Source organism: Pelophylax lessonae (genome assembly GCF_965119305.1).
Source record: "Pelophylax lessonae genome assembly, chromosome: 12".
NCBI lineage: Eukaryota > Metazoa > Chordata > Amphibia > Anura > Ranidae > Pelophylax > Pelophylax lessonae.
The window spans coordinates 194235617-194248877 of NC_138779.1; the positions used below are offsets into that span (position 1 = coordinate 194235617).

The 13261-nt window shown below is 42.0% G+C and overlaps 1 protein-coding gene across 2 annotated transcripts in view; it reads left to right on the top strand.

The window, feature by feature from the left end:
* GRIK5 (glutamate ionotropic receptor kainate type subunit 5) overlaps window positions 1–13261 on the top strand; it is a 565130-nt gene that overhangs the window by 523098 nt on the left and 28771 nt on the right. The window lies entirely within an intron of this gene.

A 13261-nucleotide genomic window follows, 5' to 3' on the forward strand; every position in this document is an offset into this window, starting at 1 on the left:
AGTGCATTTTAATACTTTTGTATGAAGGTATCCTTTATTGGAGATTTTTTTTTTTATATTTTGCATATTTATGTGTGGTTGTTGGTAAAAAATAATCCTTTTATTTTAAAATAATCCATAGCTTTTACTGATATTACTAATATCCTCACATCAAGGCAGCTAGAAAAAAACTCTAATTACATTATGGTTCAATAATATGTGGCTGTAATGCATTTTAAATTCATCTTTGTTATTTTTGCTGTAAGCAGTTTCTCTATTTTTGTTGTTTGTAATAATGAAAATGAAAATGAAGCGTGACTTGGGAACGTTGAATGTTGCTTATGTGTTGCAGTTGCCATTTCTGTAACCATGGGAGTTGGCAACAGTTAAGGGTCCCTGCTGGTTCAGGACAGTGTGTTGACCCGCAGTACCATCTTTAAATTCTATTTGGGGTGTAGAGGGTCTGTAGTAGTGTCTGCATCAACATGTACATTACGTTTATTGTTACAGTACTCCTATTTTAGGAGTGCTACGTATGCCAAAGAAGAATTGCCTAAGTACCAGGGCATAAAGTACGTAGCACACTCTGTCTCTTCCCCACTGCTGTCAAAATGACAGCCAGGACTTGCTGTGTGAATACATCAGCTGGCGTTAATGATTGCTGTCAAAAACACACCTTCTTATCAATGTTTGTAAACACTGTTTATAAGAGAAATTTAGAGATCCAAAGTAAAATTATTGTCAATTTGTCTTTGCTTTGTTTCATTCATCTGCAGAACAAAGGGGTAAGCTTTGATCTGCATATGAAGTCAGTTAAAGAGAACCTTCCCAATTCAGTGCCCCAAGTGCTGTCCCTATAGCAGGGATCCTCAAACTACGGCCCTCCAGCTGCTGTGGAACTACACATCCCAGGAGGCATTGTAAAACTCTGACATTCACAGCCATGACTAGGCATGATGGGAATTGTAGTTCCTGAACAACTGGAGGGCCATAGTTTGAAGACCTCTGCCCTATAGGATACAAAAATCATACACTATATTGCCAAAAGTATTGGGACACCTTCCTTTACACACACATGAACTTTAATGGCATCCCAGTCTTAGTCCGTAAGGTTCAGTACTGAGTTGGCCAACCCTTTGCAGCTATAACAACTTTAACTCTTCTGGGAAGACTTCCACGAGGTTAAGGAGTGTGTCTATGGGAATGTTTGACCATTCCTCCAGAAGCACATTTGTGAGGTCAGGCACTGATGTTGACAAGAAGGCCTGGCTCGCAGGCTGCACACTGATTAATCCCAGAGGTGTTCTATCAGGTTGAGGTCAGGACTCTGTGCAGGCCAGTCAAGTTCCTCCACCCCAAACTCGCTCATCCATGTCTTTATGGACCTTGCTTTGTGCACTGGTGCTAGGGTTCATTACAGAGTTGGCCCACCCTTTTCAGCCATAACAGCTTTCACTCTATGGGATAAGAAGGCCTGGCTTGCAGTCTCCACTCTAATTCATCCCAAAGGTGTTCTATCATGTTGAGGTCAAGACTCTGTGCAGGCCAGTCAAGTTCCTTCACCCCAAACTCGCTCATCCATATCTTTATGAACCTTAATTTGTGTACTGGTGCCCAGTCATGTTGGAACAGGAAGGGGCCATCCCCAAGTCGTTCCCACAAAGTTGGGAGCATTAAATTGTCCAAAATGTCTTGGTATGCTGATGTCTTAAGAGTTCCCTTCAGTGGAACTAAGGGACCAAGCCCAACCCCTGAAAAACAACCCCACCCAATAATTCCCCCTCCACCAAATGATTTGGACTAGTGCACAAAGCAAGGTCCATAACGACATAGATGAGCAAGTTTGGGGTGGAAGAACTTGACTGGCCTGCACAAAGTCCTGACCTCAAACCAACAGAACACCTTTGGGGGGAATTAGAGTGGAGACTGAGAACCAGGCCTTCTCATCCAACATAAATGCCTGACCTCACAAATGCGCTTCTAGAAGAAAGGTCAAACATTCCCATAGACACACTCCTAAACCTTTTGGACAGCCTTCCTAGAAGAGTTGAAGCTGTTATAGCAGCAAAGGGTGGGCCAACTCAATATTGAACCCTATGGACTAAGACTGGGATGCCATTAAAGTTCATGCGTGTGTAACTGCAGTCGCCCCAATACTTTTGACAATATTTTGTATATTACTAGTACTTAGAGGGTTCCTTGCACCAGAAGTTTCTGCAGCATTTGTTTTTTTTCCATCCATGTTGGTTTTGGGAGCCAGCTAAGTAGACTGTCCTGAAGCATCCTGGGAAATTCCAAGAGACTGAGGGCAGCCAAGGACTATTGTCATTTATGGCCCAGGTGAGGCATAAAAATTAGGAGGGTGTATGGTCAAAATCTAAAATCATATTTTAATTTCCACATTGTATTTAAATGTTTTGTTGTCTACTCTATTTAATCTGAATGATCTTTAAATTTGTAAACTTAGTTTGTGAAGATCCCCACACATTTTATTCCTTGAATTCTGTATCATGTATTCACAAAGTAGTAGGCACTGCAGTGTCGCACATTTAACAGGACCTGCCTTCTGAACAGAGGTGCTGAGAGGAGGAGTTTAAGGAGGCGGAGTCAATACAGGAATCAATGTTAGCAGGCAACACGATACCATGGGATATGTAGTCCTTAGAAATTAAAAGTAAACACCAGGAGATAAGTTGCAAAGCATGCAGGGAATCCAGGAATTTGTGGAAAGAGATGGCCAGGAGACAGGCAGAACTCACAACATGAAAGGACATTTTTCAAGCTTATTATGTCAAAGATAACTATTGTTTGTATTGCTATTACAATGCTGATGTTATAAAGTGAGCGTGTAAGCTGTGACCATATATATATTTTGTCATTCATTGAAATCTTTATTTAACAAACACAATTTTAATATTAGGTGTGCATGGCACGCTCCCTCATCAGAAAGCTCAGCGCTAACTGAATACTTGTCGGCTGCCTATGTCTAATTGACAAATCCAGACACATCCCATCTCTGTTTGGCAAATCATTTAGTTATGTAAAAGTCATTTGATCTCCTGCTTTTGCAGGTCTATTCACAACATAGACTATTCAAGGAATTCACGGCAGTAAATCAGTAATCAGAAAAGCTGGTGCTTTGCCTCTGGCTGCCAGTGGTGAATATTAAATATTTATATGCAATATTTCATGTTTACCCGACTCAAAATAAATTAAAAAAATACATTTTTTTTTTTTTTTGGCCCTGAATATAATAAATAAGAAAATGTATACCAAAACACTATAAATTCTGTTTATGGATGTATATGTGTTGAACGCAAATGTTATGCAATATGTACCTGAGGAAAAAATAGTCCCGACGATAATAAATCAGAAGCTATATAAACATAACACTATAAATCCCATCCAAGGATTTACTGTATACACATTGAACAACAAAGTGAAGATTAAAGCAACCCGGAGTGTCACAAGCACAAGACCCATTTTGTCCGGGATCAGCTTCATAAGTTTCCATGGTGCAGCAAGGCTGGCCACACCATGGCAACACATGACTTTTGTTATTGGGATACCCATAGGTATGAGCTCCTTCTTAATAAGTGCCAGCTTACACTTCAAGTGCTTTGGGAGGTTTCCATGTCCATCCTTTTGGATATTGCTTATGCTGTTATTGTATTAGGTCCCTTTCACACTTGTACGACTTGTTGCGCCAACTTTGGAGTGCAACTTTGGTGCAACTTTGATCCAACTTTGATGCAACTTTGACACAACTTTGGATGGGTGCAACTTGGATACAACTTTGGCTTTGACCAGTTTTAATGGACAACTGTTGCACACAATTTGCATTGTATAACATTCAGGTATGACTTTCATGCAACTTCTGAGGGTTAACATTGAAGTCTATGGCCCTCAAGTTGGATGGAAGTTGGATTAAAGTAGTGCATGAACTACTTTAACCACTTTACCACTGAGTACTAGAATAGTACTGCGGCAAAGTGGCACGATCCCGTCTGACGTCGTAGACCTACGTCGCCAGACTCCTCCCCTGTAGGCGGCGCTCGCGCGCCGCCGGAGGCGCGCTCCCGTTGTTTTCATTCACAGCGGGAGTCGGGCCAGGGGAGAAGCAGCGGCGAAAGCCGCTGCTCTGCCCCGATCGTCGGGGAATCCAGTTTGGAGATCCGCCCGCCTGTGTAAACAGAGCGGGCGGATCTCCTCAGTGACAGGGAGTGACAGATCGGAGTGTTCAGCATAGCTGGACATCCGATCTGTCCCTGTCTCACACAGTCACCTCCCCCCCCCACACGTCAGTAAGCACCAGGCATACATTAACCCCTCCCTCTCCAATAAAATTAACCCCTTCCCTGCCAGTGTCATTTTTACAGTAACAGTGCATATATATAGCACTGATTACTGCAGTAATGTCACTGGTACCCCTAAAAGTGTCAAAAATGTCAGTTAAGGGTCCGATCTGTCCGCCGCAATGTCGCAGTCCCGCAAAAAAAATCACAGATCGCCGCCATTACTCGTTAAAAAAAAAAAACACCAAAAATGACATAAATCTTTCCCTTTGTTAGTAAACGCAATAGCTTTTGCGCAAACCAATCAAAATACGCTTATTGCGATTTTTTTACCAAACATGGGTAGCAGAAAACAAATTGGCCAAAATTTTTTTAAAAAATTGGTTTTTACATCTTTTTGGGGGGAATTTCATATAAAAAATGTTAAAAATATTGTTATTTTTTTCAAAATAAACGCTCTTTTTTTGTTTATAGCGCAAAAAGTAAAAATCACACAGGTGATCAAATACCACCAAAAGAAAGCACTGTTTGTGGGAAAAAAAGGACGTAAATTTCGTTTGGGTACGGCGTTGCATGACCGCGCAATTGTCAGTTAAATCCCACAGCGCCGAATCGCAAAAAGTGGCCCAGACGTAAGACCGCAAAATGCTCTAGTGGTAAAGTGGTTAAAGTTGCTGCAACTTTAAGTTGCGCATTTATGAATGGGTATCATTGAAAAACATGGGGAAGGACATGTTGTGCAACTCTGATGTCCAAAGTTGCATGACAAGTTGCACAAGTGTGAAAGGGGCCTTAACAATACTCTGTATTTTTTTTGTTTTGTTTTTTATGTATGCCTATGTGTGCCCTTGCCATGTGTGCTAACCCCATAGGCTTAGCATCAATGGTCTGATGCATAAACTGTATCTTTTTCTATGCACAGTATGCCGAAAAACTTTAAAGAATTAAAAAAAAAACATTTTTGATGATTTTTGGTGATTTTTTGGGGTGCAGTGGGCATTCAAAGGCTCCTGAGGGTTACAGAAGCTCCTTTCAACTATGGGTGTAAAAGGAAAAACAAACATAAACATAAAAAAAAAAGGATGATAGCAATGTCAATGGTCCTCCCCCCTCCAAGCCTCCTTGTTGTTTAATGGTTCCGGCACATCCATGGACCAACATGAAAGGCTCTGGAGTTTGGAGAGGATGGAACCAAGCCCAACTTTTACAGAAATAGTCAAGATTTGCATACAGTGGGGAAAAAACTATTTAATCCCTTGCAGGTTTTGTAAATTGTTCTTTTTACAAAGAAATGAGGGTCTATAATGGTGCTTTTCCACTGCATGGAACCGAACGGTTCGGCTCGCTTTTGCGCTTTTCCACTGCATGGTACCACATGGTACAGTGTTGGAACGGTTTTGGTACGGTACGGTATGGTACGGCGGCGCTTTTCCACTACATGGAACCGAACGGTACGGCTCGCTTAAACAGTAGCACCTCGGTTGTGGTTCCAAGAGGGCCGTACCGGTACCATATCCCACAATCCTTTGCATCCAGCCTTGACTGTTTGTCACTACTAGCCCCTGATTGGTCAGAGAATCGTTGTTATCCCACCCACTTACTATTATATTATAAAAGCAAACCGTACCAAACCGTACCGAACCATTCCAACACTGTACCATGTGGTACCATGCAGTGGAAAACCAAACCGAGCCAAGCAGGGCCAAGTGGAGCCGAGCCGGTACTTGCAGTGGAAAAGTGCCATCATTTATATCATAGGTGTATTTTAAATGATAGAGACAGAATATCAACCAGAAATCCAGAAAAAAAACACATAATACCAATGTTATAAATTGAGTTGCAGTTCAGTAAGTAAGTTAGGTATTTGATCCCCTACCAACCAACAATAATTCTGGATTCCACAGACTGGTTACAGTATGTGCTCATGTGGTACATAGATTAGTCCTGTCAATTTAAAAAGGTGCTCCTAACGACAACTCGTTATGTGTACAAAAAAAAAAAAAAAAAGACACCTGTCTACAGAATCTCTTTCTTCCATTCTAACCTCACTATCATGGGCAAGATAAAGAATGTCAGGGACAAGATTGTAGAACTGCGCAAGACTGGAATAGGCTACAAGACCATGAGCAAGAAGTTTGGTGAGAAGGAGACAATTGTTGGAGCGATTATTCACAAATGGAAGAAATACAAAATAACCATCAATCACCCTCGATCTGGAGCTCCATGCAAAATTTTGCCTCATGGAGTAAGGATGATTATGAGAAAAGTGAGGGATCAGCTCAGAACTACATGGAAGGAGCTTGTGAATGATCTCAAGGCAGTTGGGGATCACAGTCACCAAACAAACCATTGGTAACACACAGGCTACCATGGATTGAAATCCTTCAGAGCCTACTAGGTCCCCCTCCTCACAAAGGCATATGTACAGGCCTGTCTGACGTTTGCCAACGAACATCTCAATGATTCAGGGAAGGATTAGGAGTGTTTTGGTCAGATGAGACCAAAATTTAGCTCTTTGGCATTAACTCGACTCCGCTTGTCAGGAGGAAGGAAACTACTGACTATGATCCTAAGAATATAATCCCTACAGTCATACACAGAGGTGGAAATATTATGCTTTGGTGCTGTTTCCTTGCTAAACATACAGGCTGACTTTGCTGCATTGAGAGGTCAATGGCCAGGGCCATGTATTGTAAAATCTTGGATGAGAACCCTTTTCCCTCAGCCAGAACACTTAAGATGGGTCGTGGGTGGGTCTTCCAGCATGACAATGACCAAAAACCCACCACCAAGGCAGCAAATAAGTGGCTCAAGAAGAAGCACATTAAGGTCATGGAGTGGCCTAGCCAGTCTCCAGACCTTAAACCTATAGAAAATGTATGGAGGGAGCTGAAACTTTGAGTTGCCAAGTGACAGCCAAGAAACCTCAAGGATTTAGAGAAGATCTGTAAAGAAGAGTGGACCAAAATCCCTCCTTAGATGTGTGAAAACCTGGTAGCCAACTACAAGAAATGTCTTACCTCTGTGCTTACCAGCAAGGGTTTTTCCACCAAGTACTAAATTATGTTTTGCTTAGGGATCGAATACTTATTTTACTTCCTAAACTGTAACCTAATTTATTATAACATTTTTAGCATGTGTTTTTTTGTGGATTTATGGTTGATATTTTGTCTCTATCATTTAAAATACACATATGATAAAAAAATAAATAGACTCCTCATTTATTTGTAAATGGGCAAATTGACAAAATCTGCAGGGAATCCAATATTTTCCCCACTGTAAAACTTAGGTTGCATATATATTGGGACCTACCAATTGTTTTCACACATGGTTTCATATACTCAGTCAGCTGCCTTTAGCGCTGTCAGAAGACATTAGTCTTCATCAAGCCTTAACATGGGTCCCCTAGTGCATCCTGTCATGATTTCATTAACATCGACTGCTCAAGCCCTGAATAAGGGGGAGGCTCTTTTCCCCCAAAACAGGTTAGATGCATTTGATGCTCCTAACCATTAAATGTTTCAAAAAGGCTTTTAAATGATGGAATTCACCATCTGGAGGGCTCTTCTTTTGTCTCTATCAGAGAGGTAGCAGCCAGTACCAGAAAAGTGTCACTTATACTATATCTCAGCCACCAGTCTGCTTCTTTGAAGGAAAAATCATGTTACGATAGATCCGTCGTAATCTACAATAGTAATTCCAATGCCTATGGGACTTTATATGAGGTACAACACAGACACCAGTACAGTTAAAAAAAAAACTGTAACAATAAAACAATATGTGTAAAAAACATGTCTTAATGAAATGAGCTAACAAATCTGCTATAATTAGAGCTCCAAAGTTAAAGCGGAGTTCCACCCACTAAAAAAATTTTTCAATAAAAATACCCCCAGGACAGTCAGGGCTAGTACATTCCACAATGGATAGCCTCTGAACTGTCCCGGGTCGCACTTACCTGCAAGAAGAAATACTTACCTTTAAAATTTCTTCTCCAGCGCTGCCATCTTGGATGTGGGCAGCTGAAGCCAGCGCGTCCTCTTCTGCGTCCTCTTCCGTGTCCTCTTCTCCCAGAATGCGCCTGCACCGGCCCCGCTCGTCACTTCCGGTGCAGTTCCGCATTCCTCCACAGCTTCTGGGCATGCCCAGAAGCTGTTTAGCAGGGAATGTGGCGACGCACCGGAAGTGACGAGCGGGGTCGGTGCCGGCGCATTGATTCCTGGGAGCGATGACGTTCAGCTCCCAGGAATCAATGCAAAGAGGAAGTGACGGCACGGGCCGCAGCCGCCGAGGGAGGAAGTGAAAGAAAGGTGAGTATATTTTTCTACAATAACAAGGTAAGTAAACAAAAAAAAAATCGTAACCATCCATTTATTTTACAGGTGACCAAAAGCAAGCGGATGGCCCAAAATCGGCTATGTCGATTTTGTGGCAGGAACTCCGCTTTAAGACACTATGCATAATAATAATTATTAATGCCAAAATGCATTCCAATTCGTTTTGAACCTAGTTGACTTCCTTAGGAGTAGATGCTATTGATATGGCATAGATCAGCTTGTAGTAGATAGAAATTATACAGGATTCAGAGACTTCCAAATTATAGCAGGCTAATGGGTATCTACCCAGGGAGTTGTGGGAGGGGGCAAATGCCCCCTTCCCCAAAAAAAGACAGGGCAACCAAAGGACCCCGCCACATAGATATAGTTGAGAGGGGTGGTATCTCCCCATCCTTGGTGGGTGATTGGAATTCTGAGCCTCTTGTTCAGGACTCTACTTATGATGTTTGACCTCTCTCTACCTGATTACCAGAGACCTTATCTAACCTCTATTGGCTATTGAGTGGTCTCTCAGAAGCCATATATGGCCAATCCCTTACACTATTTAACTGAAACCCATTTGGATAAGGATCAACATTTTTGTAGAAACTTTAACAAGTATATTTCGACTTAACCTTGCTGGCTCCTCCGATCACCCCCCTTGACTTACCTTTTTGTAAGTACCTTTACAGAGTGATGAAGTGGAGCTCCAGATGAAGCATATCTGCGAAACATGTCAGCCTAGCTCACACTCCGTCTACTTTTGACATCTGTGACCATCCTATCTACAGATCCCCGGGAGGGGAAGTGGTATCTCTTTGCCTCCCTTTGGGGGATACTTACATTATGGTTAATGTCATAGAGTCTATGTACATCTACATGTGTATTTTAGATGTACAACCTTCTTTTTCTTTTGTTGATTATTTGTGTTGGCAATTGTTTGCCATCTACGAGTTTTATATTTTAATTTGTCAACAATAAATGTTATATTCTATATACCTGGGCCAGTAAAGTCCATGTTTTCCCAATTTTCATTTTCTAATCTAGAGTTGAGAAGGGGCCCATAGTACCACCAACCTGACATAAAGAAAGGTAGAGGCGTGCCAGCAGATAACCAAAGTGGAAAAGATCTGTCGTAATTAACTTTTATTTTTAGCAGTCCAGGGTTATCACACACATCATTCATGTACCTCGTTGGAATTGCCTAGATTTTTGACAAATTTAATTTTAATTATCATGTTTATGTAGCACTGCCCCCTAGGGAGCTGCTGAGATTTACACTTCTTGGGTTCCCCTGGGTTACCATTAGCAACTGATAGCAGATTCACGGCATTACAAGTTCTTGGCTCAGACAATGAACAGTCCAGGGGATTTTGTTTTTTTGTGTTTTTATTGGAACTTGGATGGGAGAAGGAATGAGTGGGATACTCCAAATTGAACTATGCACAATTTCTGAGGACAACTGACTGTAGAATGCGGAAAGGCCGCTGCTTCACCTTGCCACTAAAGTGAAGATAAGAATATGTACTCTCGTTTAGGTTCCTCTTCAGGGTCTAACTTGGCACCCCCTTTCTCACTGTGTGCTGACCTTCTGTCCGCTGACACCCTACTGGAGTGGTCCCCTTCCTGGGCAGACCCTTGGCAAGCTTCCCGGTACTCATGGACACTGTTTTTCCCTGGGTCGCTCTGCCTCCAACTCTCTTGTCAGCATCCACTGGACCTCCTGGCTTAGCACCACACTTCTGGTCCACAAGGCCAACCACCTGTGACCACCTTCCACAGCAAACAGGAGGAGAGACAGCTGTCACCCTCTTCCTGGGACCTGGCTTCCCGCTCAAAGACACCTTGTCACATGTGCCCCTGGCTTTTATAACATATCCCAGGATGCACCACTTTTGTGCCAACCCACTGGGATAGTCATAAAAGCCTTTCTGTCACTGGCTGGGTTTCCTCCACTGTCCAACATACTCCCCTATTGGATACAGTGAGGACACTCCCTCAGCCCAGATAAATCACACATGGATACATGCAACAGGCCTATCTACTAATCAGGCTCCCCTGATAAGCAAAAGGAGCAAACTATTTATTTTCCTAGCACCTACCTAGGAGGGTGCTACATTTAATATTGAAAGCAACAGGTTTACTTTAACCATTACAAGAGGTGGGGCTTAAATAGAACAAAAATCAATCTTCAAAAAATGTCCTAAAATCTGACAACTCAATCTTCCCTGTCTGACTGGGCATGTTGTTCCCTCAATGGCTAGAGGTGCATTTTAAATTGCTCTCTTATTCTTTATATTCCACCGATGTTCTATTATTCTGGCAAGAGAACATTTTTCTGGTCTTCCCTGTCATCCCCTCCTATTGATTTCACTTTTTTTCCCTTCCTTAGAATTATGCGCGGACAGTGGAAAACCACAGATTAATACAGATACCTCTACATGAAAGGGATCTGCACAACCTCTGCCATGGCATATTGGGTTTAACGGTCTCTCCCCGACTGAATCCCTGAATACATTTGTGTTGTCAATAGCTTAAATCAAGCCGTTCCTCGGGGTTAACGTCTAAATTATGGTTGAGATGTTTTCTCTAATTTTGACGTACATCTGTCTGATCGAGTCACAATTTGCATTAACCCGCAGGAGTCGGCGGCAACATTGCGAACGTTACACGAAGAGGAAAGGGAAGGGGGGAGGGGAGTCTTTTTCCCAATACGCCAGAGGCATCAGAAGTTCCGAAAGCAGGCTTGGTAGAGGTTGCACACTGTGCTGGCTCTGTTGTTTACAATGCTTCGGCACTGTTATCATTTCAGGCATCCAACTTCACGGTGCATGTTGACAATGTTCACACAGAGAAGCCACACGCATTATCAGTCAACAAGCGGCACCGTTTCAATCAAGTGTACCTGCTATTTGCACCCTGGTAGATTTTTCAGGGATAAACATTCAGTCCTGGGCTGCATCAAAAGCTCATATGAAAAAAAAAAAAACAGGAAATAATACCGAACATGAGGAGCAGGACTTTAGCTGGCCTTTAGGTTTTCATTTAAACATTTGTGCAGAAATCCTAAAAAAAATCATTCCTCCTGGGGGACTGGAAGGGAAATAATCAGAATCTGAAAGCCCCTTTTAATAATATGGGGGTCCCCAGAACCACACCCCACAGAACAAATAAGTATGAGGTACATAGATTTCATTTTCTTGAGATGTACAGTATGTTTGTGGTGAAATTTCAAAGTCATTATTAAATAGCATTGGAGTAAAATTGGAGGTGGTTTTGGGATATTTAAGGGTGCAATGGGCTTTACATGGCTCCTAAGGGTTACATAAGCTCCCTTTTAACTGCTGGCTGTAAAAAAATTGAAAGAAGGTGATAGTAGTGTCAATGGTCCCTCTACTCCTCCCTCACCCCAAGCCGTCTATTTGTTAATGGGACTGTCCAGCACACCAAAGGATAAACAGGGAGGCTCTGGAGGTTGCAGGGGTCAGAGCCAGGATTTGTATATAACTTTCGTTGCCTATATATTAGGATCTACTGAATATTTTGACACAAGGTTTTACATGTTCAGTTGGAATTGCTCCACTAACCATTAGAAAATCGAACAAAAGTTCCAAAAACAAAAGGTTTCAAACTAAATTCTACAGGTATGTGGCCAACATTTTCTTGTGCTTCACTGGTCCTCTAGAAAGCTCTCCCTTGCTCTTTTCGGCTTCCCACTGCAAAGCTGCAAGCCCTTCTTGAAAGCAGCTCAGTCATTCAGAAAGGGGCACAGTCATGCTGGAAGAGTAAAGGACCTTCCCCAACCTCTTTCCTAAAGTTTGGAAATGCACAGTTGTCTAAAATGCCTTGTATGATGCAACATTAACAGTACCCTTTACTGGAAACACCTGAACGGGGTTTCCATTGACCTTTAGCTAATTAGTGTAGTTACATAGTTAGTCGGGTTAAAATAACAGGAGAAAAATTCCTTACAGGCTCTCAAAGGTATTGGATACTCCCTGGATCAAAAAAAAAAAAATGACTTTCTTTTATATATATTAATAGCCAGTTATATTTGTTGCATTTATCTAGCCCTTTTTTTAGATACAATCTAGAGTTGCCCACAACTAACGCCTGTGGAAAGCCAGTCAACATTTGCACAGCTTCTACTGCAAACCCTTTCTGCATGTAAGATATTTTACTAAAGATATACCAGAACCTGGGTGCTTGCCTCTTTTTTCTTCAAAGTCCAAACATGCAAGTTCACTCAATGTGAACTTGACACTTACTGTACTTATTTCTACAAAGATCATGTGAAAAACCAAGGAGTGGGTGCACTGTTTATGCATGGCCTGTCGTAATTTAACATGTTTAGGAGGCTTCCAGTGAACCTGAATTTTTCCCTCGACTCTTATGCCTCGTACACACGCATCGATTATTGGCCGGGAATTTTCGGCCGATTTTCGGCTTGTTAGTATGATGCTTTCGACAACCAACTCCGACTTTTCGGCCGAAAAAAATCTGGTGTGCAGGCTATAAATTTTTTGTTGGCCGTCAACACAACGGCCAATTTTCCGTCAGTCAGTACAGATTTCGGCAGACAAAAATCTGATGAATAAGACTGGGCATGCTCAGAAGAAAAAACACACAGAAAGTAAACCAGCACATGACATCACTTCTGAAGTTGATTTTTGT